Source organism: Gallus gallus, chromosome 5 (assembly GCF_016699485.2).
Source record: "Gallus gallus isolate bGalGal1 chromosome 5, bGalGal1.mat.broiler.GRCg7b, whole genome shotgun sequence".
NCBI classification, from domain to species: Eukaryota; Metazoa; Chordata; class Aves; order Galliformes; family Phasianidae; genus Gallus; species Gallus gallus.
In genome coordinates this window covers 8,437,319-8,449,623 of record NC_052536.1, presented here as the reverse complement: position 1 = coordinate 8,449,623, position 12,305 = coordinate 8,437,319, and positions in this window count along the sequence as shown.

Sequence of the window (12,305 nt, the reverse complement as noted above, 5' to 3'; positions counted from 1 at the left end):
CTATTCTCATTGTGTATGTTTTGCCATGTGTTTATGGGCTGTTGGTAACCATAGCAGATACAGTAGAATGTAAAACAGTTGAGATATTTATTTTATTGGCTCAATTTGATATCAAATTTCTAGAAGTGATCTTAATTAAAATGTAAATGAGTGGTAATATGCAGAATTGAAAAGTAGCTACCATGTTTGTTAGTTTAGAAGCAAAGCTGAATCTTAACTCAGTCTTCTTATTGATTTAGAATCACTTAGGTAGAAGATATGGCAAGCTCACAAGACTGGCAGCTAGATAGCTCTGAAAGCATGAGCTTGAGGAAAACTTGGGGCCCTTAGAGGAAGTGTTCTCCTATCAAGAGGATCACAACACAGGTCCTTGCCTCTTTCAGAATCAGAAGGAAGCAGTGGACAGATGAGGTACATACCTATGATGCCAAACCAGTGCTTCACTTAATAAAGCAGAAAGTGTGAGAAATTAGAGTTAACTAAGGAAAATTAGTATCTCTCAGGTAAAACAAGTGGAGCACTGGCAGCAATGGCAAGCATCCGAGGTAGCAGCTTCTAACGATAGGAAGGAAAAAAACATATAGCGCTTAGGTTTCTAAGATCTCATTGTTACTGCTGCTTCAGATGCATCTCCACTATTATAGCCTGCACTACTGTGCTATTAATTGTCTTCCATTTGACAGATCTGGAGGTCTTGGTTTGGTGGTGAATGTTGCAAACTTATTGTGTGTGTGTGTGTATGTAAAAGTGCTGAGAAGGTCTTCAGATCTAACAGCCATTTGGAGAGAAACATTTACTGTGTATACATTAAAAGATGTTTCCATACATGTCGTGTATGAGGAGGAAAAGCATTTTTTGCACAGTTAGTCTTATAAGGAGAAGTTGTGTCTTGGAAAGGTTTAAAGTAGATGATAAGCACGTGGCCAATGTGTGAGTGACAAAAGAGTGGGAATGCATTTTGCTCTTTACTTACTTCAAAAAAGGGGGAAAAAAAAGTAGGTGGAATGGAATCAACTATTTTATTCCCCTTGATTTAGAGAGTTCATGTGAGGATTAAGGGAAGCTGTGTGTTAGTTTAATTCATGCTTTTTTTTTTCCTCTCTTTTTTTGAAATTGCCATGGTGAAATAATTGTTGTTATCCCTCTTGACAACATTCCTTGACTTCTGAAGAAGGTGGATGGCTTGCAGCTATTAAATTCCTTGCTGTGGCAATTTACTCCAGAACAAAATACATGGAATTACAAGTTAAAGTTACTGATATAAAGTTACTGTAGAAGTAACCTTAACTCCTAGTTTCTGTTGTGTTTCCACCAGCAAACTACATGACTACATGGTAAGTTGTCTTTTGAGTTCTGTTGCAGTTTAGGATTTTGCCCTTATCAACTGTGAGCCCAATCTGTCTTGGATTATCATAGAAGAGGTCAGTGTATGTTTTGCTCTTTGTAGTTTTTTTTTTCCAATTTTATTTTATTCTGTAGATTATAGACCAGGCCGTTCAAAAGAGCAAAAAAAAAAGGCCTTGAGAAGTAGCTTGAAATAAATTAAATTGGCCAACCTGTTGGGTGGTTGTCTTTCTTTTTTTTTTTTTTTTTAGTTTGCTTTGTTTTATTTTATTTTAATTTGATTGGTTGGATTTTTGTGTTGTATTTTTTGTTTGCTTGTTTTCTTTTAATCCACCTACTCAAGTTTTTGTCTTTCAGAGACCTTTCTGGCTCAGTGCTTGGTGGAAAGGAGTAGCTGCCACTGCTGAATAACAAAGTGCCTTTGTGTAAATTAATAGATTCTCTTCTAAATTTAACTCTGAAAACAGGAACAGACTGTCAACATAGAAGCAAGGTGCAGGTATATATTTGGAAACAAGCTGCTAAGGAGTGCTTTGGGCAAGGCAAGACCTATGGTAGGAGCACTACAGCTAAGGTTATGCTGGTCCTTTCTGAAAGGCTCTCTTTGGGAGTAAGTTACTTTCTATACTAAATATTTCACTATTTAAAACAATGGTTATCATAGCAAAGCCTTTTCCTCTTTCATAGATTAGAATTGTTACATTAGGGGTTGATGGATACTGCTGATCTGTTTCAGAAAGTTTGCTAGTGTTAGTGAGCTTCCTCCCTGCTTGCCGTGTGCAGTTTCTTTGCTCTTAGCGTGGTGCTGTGATGATGCACTTGGTGGACAGTAATAACTAGTAAAGGAAGTGAATCTTGATTTCAGAATTCACCTGGAAAAGTTCCTACAGCAGGAGCTGCAGTCAGCAAGGACAAATTCCACGTTCCTTTCCTTCTGCGTATGGGCAACAAAACTTTGACAACATAGATGCAAAAAGGGAGTGTATAGTAAATATGTATTCTTTTCGAAGCCACTGCTTACTGCTCTCCTACTAATGCTATTATGTACACACTGCATTTGCGTTACAGGTGATTTGAGTTGAAGACAGAATCTAAGGGAATATCCAATAGGGGTGAGCTTATGAAAGAAATTCAAAGTTCACTGTATGTAGTACTTCAATTGAACTTCGTCTACTCATCCACACAACTTGTGCAATCTGTACCAGAAATACTTCAAGGATTTTTTTTTTTTTTAGTCTTAGCAAAACTGATAGGAGACATAGTTGTACAGACACTTAGTTTTTAAGATGTCTTTTTCCTTTTTTCCCTTGGTCCTTGGCTATTCCAGAAATCAAGAATATTCATCACAGTCGTGTTCTTCTTTGAAGCAAGTTTATTTTATTGTCAGGGATAGACCTGTTCCTCTTTGCAGTTTTTCCTTGACCACTAAGCCAAAACACCTTTCTCTGCACCCTCTAGAGTTTGAGATTGGCTACGTATTTGGCCTGCAAAGTATCTCCTAGTGGCAAAGTAGATTGTTAACCTTGTCAAGGGAGCTACGAGAACATGATAAATGCTAAAGAGTCCCTGTTGCTCTTCTTAAATACCTGTCATCCCTGTGTTACGCGTGTCCCCGTATCTGATGGATTGGAGGTGCCCCAAGAGTCTGAACTCTAGGTGTGCTGTGTTTAGCTCATGAATGTAGAAGAGTCTCACACCTTCCTATCTATGCCTTGTTAATTAAAATACAAATGCCTTGTTTTAACCAAAGAAACAGTTTCTGTTTAGTGACTTAGAGAGAGTATCAAGTGACAGTGAACTTCATTGGTCTTTTCAGTTGCCTTAAAAGAGTTCGAGAAATACCCAGGCTTTCAAAAGGTTCCTGAACCCTTCCGAGTTCTTAGCAGATGAGTGTACTCTTTGGCCACTCCTTAATGCTGTGCAAATACCATATATCGATGGTGGCCAAAGAATTCTTGAGCATGTTGAGGAAAATGATGAATGTGCCGCAGTGGCAGTGACAGTTTGTCATCTCCACTGGTGCAGATCTTTACAAGCACGTCCTGCAGGCTCTTGTTCACTGCTGGTGAAAATGCACAGATAATGGTAGCAACTGTGTTGGAAAACAGTGCTTGTGGCTCAGACTTTGCTCTGTTAAATAGTGTTTTTGTGCTATTTGTATCCATTGTAGTTACCATGGGTACGAATAGGAGGCATTACATTTGGAGTAACCTACGTATATCAGTCTTTTGATTTTCTATGCCATGTTAAGGATTTGCCCCTAATTCTGAAGATACAGTAAGAGAATGTGCAACTTCTCTTCCTATCTCCCCTCTTTCAAAACTGATTGTTCTTTTGTTCCAACTTGCAGCACAGTTTGAACTGCTCTAAACTGACTTTGCTCTCTGTATTGATGAGGCTGTATTGAACTATGCCTGATACACTTCCCATTCTCCCAGGAGTCTCTGGGCAAAAGGTAGTATTCCATTTTCTGGTGGGAACCCATCCACAATCAGCCAGGGAGGAAACATTTTTGTCAGCAGCTATTTTCTAGCACTAAAGTAGAAAGAGGAATTAATTGTCATTTGGTTTGCAGGAACTGAGCACATATATGCAGGAATTCAAGTTAGTGATATAAATCAAAATGATCTCAACTTTCTATCTTTTAACTTCCAGTGTGTCTAAGTTTCATCAAGGACGTACTTGTAGAGAATATTTGCACTTAATGGTGGGCATAGACTGCATCTGTTTAATGCTTATTTGGTGTCCTTTTGGCAGCCTCAAATTCTTACATTTTCCTAACTCTCTCTGAACTAGAAGAGGTTATAAGTAGTGTGGAGATATTGTATGGGCCTGGAACTGTTAGTGTGCTGAAAGACAAACAGTCTGACTGTCAGAGTTCATGTTGTACAAGGCAGAAGAGCCTTACAAGGCATTAGCTGAATTACAGATGTAATGTAATTAGATGTTGCGATATAAATGAAATGGTATTACTGGAACAGGCAGGAAAGGAAAGAAATAAGCAAACCAAGTTGGATAAGTGATGAAAATAGATGTACTATTTCAGGTCTCACCACTTGATTACTTAGTTCCTTTAATGGAAATGCCCTTTTATTTATATTTCTCACTTGAATCTCTTACTTTGGCTTTTGCTCTATGCTCAGTTTCTCAGAATTAATGCCTGAAGAGATGCTCACTTTGCCTGTGAGTGTTTCAGTTTTCGTTGTCTGTACACACTAGAGGGGAAAGCTTAGTTTTTCAGTAGAGCAAGAGCTGTTCTAAGACTAGAGAGTGAAAGTTGTAACAGTAAGATGAAGGAAGACCTATGTTTTAAACATATGTTACAAAAGATATCATCTGGAGACATAAAATCAGTTTGCAGATGAGAACATCACTCCTGAATAATGGCTGCAGTTGTGCAGAGCTATTTCTTGCATGAGCAGCAGCTTTATTCCTGGAGCTATGTGGAAAGCAGCATTATTCCTGTGAGCTTAATGGAAAGTTGAGCCTTAATTGGCCACATGAAATAAAAAACAATATCTTGACCAGTTCTCTCAAGTGCCATGCTGTCTATGTGATGGATTTAAACTGATTCGTCCAGTTCAGTGCTGTGATCCAGGCAGAACCCAGGGTTCACTTCAGCTGCCTGCAGTGTGTGCTTGTACATAAGAGAAAGGCTGCTAACATCTCCAGAGTTTATCTAAAGATAATTCTCTGTGGAAAAAAAAAATGCCAATTTGAAGTTACTCTATCCTGGTCTATGTTACCTACAGATCTTAGCAGTTACTTTCAATTCTAGTTTTGCAGAACATCCTACTTCTTTTTTCCAACAGAAGTCATGTAGTCTTATCGTTTTCATACGTCTTTCCTGCTACTTTTAAGATATATAAGAGCATAATGGCCATAGAGGTGAGCTACAAGAACAGAATTTGGTGTTGTGTGTTCTCTCACTGCTACCTATGAATAATCACTCAGTTTTTGGGTTTTTTTTCACCCCTTTCAGTTTGTGTGACATGAATAGAACTCGAGTTGTTTTGGGTTGGAATGATTTCTTACTTAGGTTGTACAGTACCTGAAAAACTGGAACCCAAACTTGTTTGGATCTCCAGCTGTTTTAAAATATTACTTCCATTATTAAGGTTGTCATTTCGAACACGATGCAGTAAAATACCTTGCCAGACTCATGTTTGTAACCACTGTCTTATATTTAAGTGGATGAGTGAAAGTACGTGTGATCACTGCTGTGGCAAAGAAATTCTCTTGATCTAAAAAGCAGAAGAATACAGATTGGGTCAGAGTTCTTAATTCAAATTCTAAACCACTTTTTAGCTGTTATCTCACCAGTGGTAATTACAGCCTCCTGTAATTCATATCAGACACTTTTTGTCTTATCTATAGTCCTTGGAGCATGGATCATATTTTACGTGATTATGAAATAGCAAGCATTGTTGCTGGATTAGTAATATCATACTATCGCAACCATCTGTAATAGCCTCTTTCTCCCCCTTCATATTAGGCCAGCAAATGATCTACTTGTGTTTTTAAATGGTTTAATTTTAGAAGAGAACATAAACACATAATTTTACTATTAGAAAGGTTGAAATCTGGGCCAGGAATATGACTTGAAAACAAATGAATGTCCAAATTGTCAGTTTATTACCACATTAAACCTTGATGGTTAAGACCGTATCTTAATTGATCTTTGGGTTTGGAGCCAGTCACGCCTCCGTTCAATTCCAGTTTGAAGTAAACTGGTGTGAAGCTGTTTTGCTCTTGCCGAATACTTTATGGAGTCCATCAATTAATATCTTCTGGACAGCTTCAGCAGAGCATGTGGTTATAATTGCACAGTTACTGAGGCTGCCAAATAATCACACGCTTTCATTTGTGGTAACGGACCGTGATGATTTGTTCAAAAGGAAAGAATAAATAAATAAAATCCCAGCCCCTTGAAGTGCTTCAGCATCCAGATTGTAACTAACAGCTTTAAATAACTGGATGGCAGAAAATGTACTTGCTGGGGGAGGACTTTTGTGCTGCACTTAGCTTTTCAGGTGGATAAGGAAAATGGAAGATACACCGTCCTGTTGCCTAGTAGGTCACTGAAACTTGTAAGGCTACGGTTCCTTGGGTAGCGGAGCCTGGAGCGCTCTGAATCACTTAAGATGGAGTGCACACAGACAGTTCCAGTCATACCTGAGTAACCCTCACTCCCCAGCAGCTGGAAACATGGCAGGCATGTTTCAGTTTACATGTTCCTTTGAGAATTGATTGATGAAGGTAACCAGCTAGGACAGTAGGAAATTTATTCTTACTACTGAAGTTGTTTGGCGTTGGGTTATAGATTCATAGAATTGTTTGAAGAGGAAGGGACCCTTAAAGGCCATCTGGTCCAGATCCACTGTCTGCATCTGTAGCAATTAGCAGTATCCCTGGACACTTGGCAAGTGAGGTCACAGTAGGTAATCTCACAACCAGGTGTAAAACTAGATTGGAAGGTGGGGAGAAGGAGACTAAATATTAGAACAGGCACACAAAACTATGGCTCTACATGCACTAGCTTGCATCTACTGCAGTTCTCATTCATTTATTGTGATATGACAACAGGGACGTCTGCAGCTAGATCAGGTGCCCAGAGTTTAAAACCATTTCCCCTTGTCCTGTCACAACAGACCCTGCTGAGGAGTCTGTCCCCTTCTCTCTTATAGCTCTCCTTTTGATACTAAATGGCTGCTCTCAGGTGTCTGTGGAGCCTTCTCCAGGCTGAACACCCCTAGCTCTCAGCCTGTCCTCACAGGGCATAACTTCTTTTTCTTAATTTCCTTTTTTATAATCCTTCTTCAAGTCATTAAAAAATGTTACATAAATGTTCATCTCATCTTTGGGCTCCCTTGCAGCTCATGCCAAAGCTGCACACTTTCCAGCAGAAAGTAGATCTGCTCTGCTTTGCGCTTCCTGGCATCATGTGTTGCTCAGGCATGGAAATTCTGGGCAGAACTTCATGTCCAGGAGTAGCAATGACAAGGGAAAAAGGTGGCAACTCTGGAGAAATTAAGTCTAAAGGAAGATAAAGCTGAACGGGAAGATGTAGACTTTATGTCATAACCTCTGTTATGCTGCTATCATAGCAAATGAATAAGAACTGCAGTAGATGCAACCTAGTACATATAGAACCATAGTGCCTATTCTAATATTCAGTCTCCTTCCTCCCACCTTCCAATCTAGTTTTACATCTGGTTGTGAGCTTACCTACTGTGACCTCACTTGTCAGGTGGCCAGGGATGCTGCTAATTGCTACAGATGCAGACATCACTTCTGTTAAAAGTTAAGAAGCTGCTCTTTTATGACCTCATTATGAATCAGTGAATCTAAACTGACTAAAATGAGCTAACAACTTTTGGGATATAGAAGGAACACAAAGGCTGGTTATCCCATAGCTAGTTCATTTGCTTCTCAGAAAGTAGAAAGCCCTCTGCTCAACATCTATCCGATAGAGATGACAATTTTGATCAACGTGTGGAATACACTTATAAACGTTCCAAGTAGCTCATGGGATATATATGCAAAACAAATCAATCAACACCCTGAGCAGCATTCAAGGGCAGCAAGCACCTGGGGGGAAGGAGGAGATCAGAGGAAGGCAAGCACCTGCTAAGCTTCTTCCCTTTCATGTGACCTGGAACAGGTGCTGCTCTGGGAAGCAAAGTAATCTCTGGTAATAAACACGGTCAATCCACACTTAATTTTAGGCCATTTAAAAACCTACTTGGTGGTTTATCAGTTAGTAACAGTAATTTAACAACTAAATTGCTACCATATAATTATATACTAACCTATGCAGTTCTGAAAAGAATGCTGTTGTCATTTTAGTTTAAGGACTCACAGCCATGACGCCAAGTGGAAAAGAATTATTTTCAAAGCGAGTTGAAGTTGCACAGAATAACCGTGACAAAGTCAACCGAGAGGAGGTCAGATGTGCAGAGCATAAAAAGCACGAGCTATAATTCCAGCTGAGAAAAGCAAGGGAGGAAAATTCTAAATATAAAGTACGTTTCTTAGTTAACAATTACTGATATGTATCTACTGGTTCTCGTCTCAACCCACAGTTCCCCAGCAATTTAAAACTGGAAAAGCAACTAAAAACTGCCCAGTTTCTACTGTAGCTCAAGATTTCTAGTCCAAACATTCTTGGTGTATATTTTATGGATGTATCTTATGTTTTTGGTGAAGACATGTATAGGATGGTTTATGGGGAAGCATTTATTTATTGTTTGTTTATTCTGAATTTCAAAATAATTATCCTTTGGATTTAACAGAGAACTGTGTCACAGACAGTGCTGCAGCAACTCAGTAGGCTGAGCAACTCAAGAGGAAGGTGATGGAAAGGCAGAAACACTTAATTGTATGTGGAAAAGAGAAGGGGAAAGAATGTGAGTTACAGATACGAAAACAGTGTTTGGGAGAAATTCCTGAAGTCTCAAAAGAAGAGAAATCAGACAAAATCAGTGTGTATGTAATGGCTACTGGTTAGTTAAAACTTGCATTTGAAAGGAGATACTTTAAAATACTAATTTTAGAGGCCCTGAAAGACAGTATGGCCAAGATTTTCTCTGTATTTATTGCTATTTTTGTTTTTCTTGTACTTTCTGCACTGTATCTTCTTACAAGTCACCTATCTAAATTTTAAAAGCTGCTGAATGAGCTCCTATACTAATTTGTGTAAAGAAAATCCACGTTGATTTCCAAGTTTATTTCCCATGTATATTTAAATCTATTTCTGGAACTCCATCAAAGCAGGAGCTGGTTTCACCATCCTGGTTTTAAACTTTCAGGTGTGTATTTTCCCATACTATGTTTCATTTCGCCCTATCAAAAAGCAGCAGGTATACATTTCAAAACTTAGCCTTGAGGAGCTGAGAGGTACCCCTTAATGCTGATGCTTTTCATTATGCTAAATGCTTTCCACAAGCAGTGCTGCCCTGTTTATTGCTTGGCTGTGGAAATCAACTCATCTAAAGCAACAGCTGTGAACTGGCTTCTCAGACGTGCATTTGTATGATGTCATCATAGTGCTGAATCTCAACGGCAGCACACTAATGGCAATCTGCAAAGCTCATTTCCTCAGAATGTCAATTCCTAACCCAAAAATGCACGAGGCTTTGAGGATATAATTTGACTAATCTATGGAAAAGACGTTAAGAGAGCTACTCCATTTAAAGGTATTTTCAAGTATCTGAATAGACCACCGGTTCATAAGCTGATGGAGGCAGATGGCAATGGTAGCCTGGGCTAACAGCCTCTAATGCAGTCAGCTCTACCTGCAGTGTAATTTACTTCTATGCTGAGTTTTTCATTGGCACAATTGCAATTATGCCTCAAGAAAGGCTGGTAGGCCAGTATGCTGAAGTGATACACCTTTACATACATTTTCAAAGTCTGAAGTAGCATCATTCCTTATTTTGAACTCTAATGCTCTTGATAACTTGACCTTCATTTCCTAAATTTCATGTAGTCCTAACAGAAAGAAGAGTCTATGAACTCCTTGTTTATCCTCCATGTACTTTATACAATCAATCAAAGATCACTTCTCCCTCCACGATCTCACTCTGTATAGCTTCTTAGATAACACAGTTCTGAGAATACTTCACACATCAGTTATTGTAGGCTTTTCACTGCTAACCTAAACAAAAGCTAAATAGATTTATTCTGAAGTATTTAAAGATAGTTACTTTCCCTCACTCCAACCATTTATTTATGCCAAATACAACTGTTGTCATGGCTGCTTAATCAACTTATTAAAAATAACATTTTCCTAGTCTCCAGCTACCACATGTATGGACTCTGTTAAAGCCAATAATGGGCACAGGCTTTATAAAACGAACCCAGATGAGCCCGTATCACTTTAACAGCTCCATGTTAAAAGCCACACCATCCATCTCTATAATCAATCCTTCCAAGCCCATCAGGACAGAATTTCCTTACAAATGGGAAGATCCATCTTGATACTCTTCTTCAGTTTCAGAACTTCAGAGGTCAACGCCTGACTTACTTACTGAGAAGTCAATTTTACTGTGCAATACAGGGATTCAGGAACGTACTGCAACATTTGCATCTTTCTTACTATGCAATGAAGTTTTCCAGTGCATCAATTCTTCAGCCAGTAACAAACTTGCTTTGGATGTCCCTTCATGATTGCTCTGGAAGCACATGCTAAACTCTGCTGACATCTCAAATCCATTCTGATTTTTCTCCTTTAAATTACTACTGCTCATTTTATTAAGCCTTATAATCTGCAACTATCTGCTGTGCAACTCTTAACTCTCAGCTGCACACAGGTATTCCTGCTTGGTTTTGAGGATACAGCATACAGCATTAAAGATCTGCCTATAAGCAGATTCTGCCCCATTGAACTGAAACCACTTTTGGGTTTTGGCCAATACAATTTGAAATAAGCAGCAGCAACAATAAAATCATAAGATATGTGGTAATCTGTGTGAAAGGTAGGGAAAAGTAGCACAGTACTGTTGTTCATCAACTTTCATAACAATAACCTTGACCTAATCAGTCCTTCATTTATATTAGGGAATGCCTATGCTACACATTCCAACCTTCCATGAAGAACATCCTAACACATTTCTGTTTGCCACACTTAAGGCATTTTTAAAAAGAAACAAAACAAATCCCAACCTGTAGGAAGCAACAGTTAAGTCTGTCCAGGTGCGCTTACGAGTAAGTTGTATCAGCTATCTGACGTCTGCTGTGAAAGCATAAAGGTATGAGCTAATTTGAACCAGCCATAAACTTAGCTTTTATGTCACTGCAGCTGCTAGCCTAGATTCTAACATGAGCTAAACCTCGTGTTCTGGATGCAGCCTAAGAATTTACAGAAACCACTGAACTGCTGAAATTACCTAATCGGATATTGTTCGATAAAGTTGTTCGGATTTACTCACTGCTCTGCAGGAACCTGCAAACCCGAGTAGCAGTCATGTAGAAATATGTCTGCTGAAAGCTGTTCTGTCACATGCCAGCATATTGTTCTGCGCCCAACCTCACCCCCACCATCCCCACGCTTCTTCTTTCCCTTTTCCTCATTAAAAAAGGAAAAAACAGAAAAACCACCCATGCCCTTTCAGTCATAAAGCTATTTTCTCTATTGGAAGCTTCTATTAAACACTTTCCCTGAATATCCAACTCCAATACAAACGGCTGCCAGGGCAGAGTGCAACTTGACAAGGAACTTTTCTACTTTTTAATACCAGAGTGACTCAGTTAGATGGCCACGCTTCTCGTGACGTTGCTGAAAAGTAAACCGTACAACTGATAAATGGAATGGAAGCTCCCTGAATGACCACAGCAACCCAGTTCACCGTGTCAGAAGGCAAACTTTGTGACCAAACTGTGTTTCATGTGCACTTTTTCCAATCTTCCTGAGCGTGCTACATTGAATTATCAAAAATTGATACTAAAGCCATTATTCACTGAGTTATAGGTTTAATCTGGACTGTGACTTTACTAGTTTAAAATGGAGTATGCTCTATTTACATTAAAAACACAACTCTACGTAAGTCACTCAAACATCAGACCAACTGAACACCCATCCCTTTTACCAGATCGACTGCACTGAGCAGTCAAGTTAAATAAGTAGATTAAGAACAAGATGACCTTTTTCCTGTTTTGTAGAAAGTTTCCATGAGCCACTGCGATGTCAAGAGCCTTTTTTAATACCAGTTTCAAGAGGCCAGATATGCACATACTAACTGCATGCGCAAGTCTCATGCTGGGAATAACTTCAGAATTTAATGGCATTTTCTGATGCATATATTCCATATTTCAAATGCTTATAGTTGGTAGGCATAGCTCTTAACAGTTTACTCTTCACTGACAGAGTTTAGGGTATCGGAACTGATTTTACCTGATCTATCTAGTTACAGAAAGAAAAAAAAGCCAAGCAGCAAAGCCTTCATGCACAAGTACATATG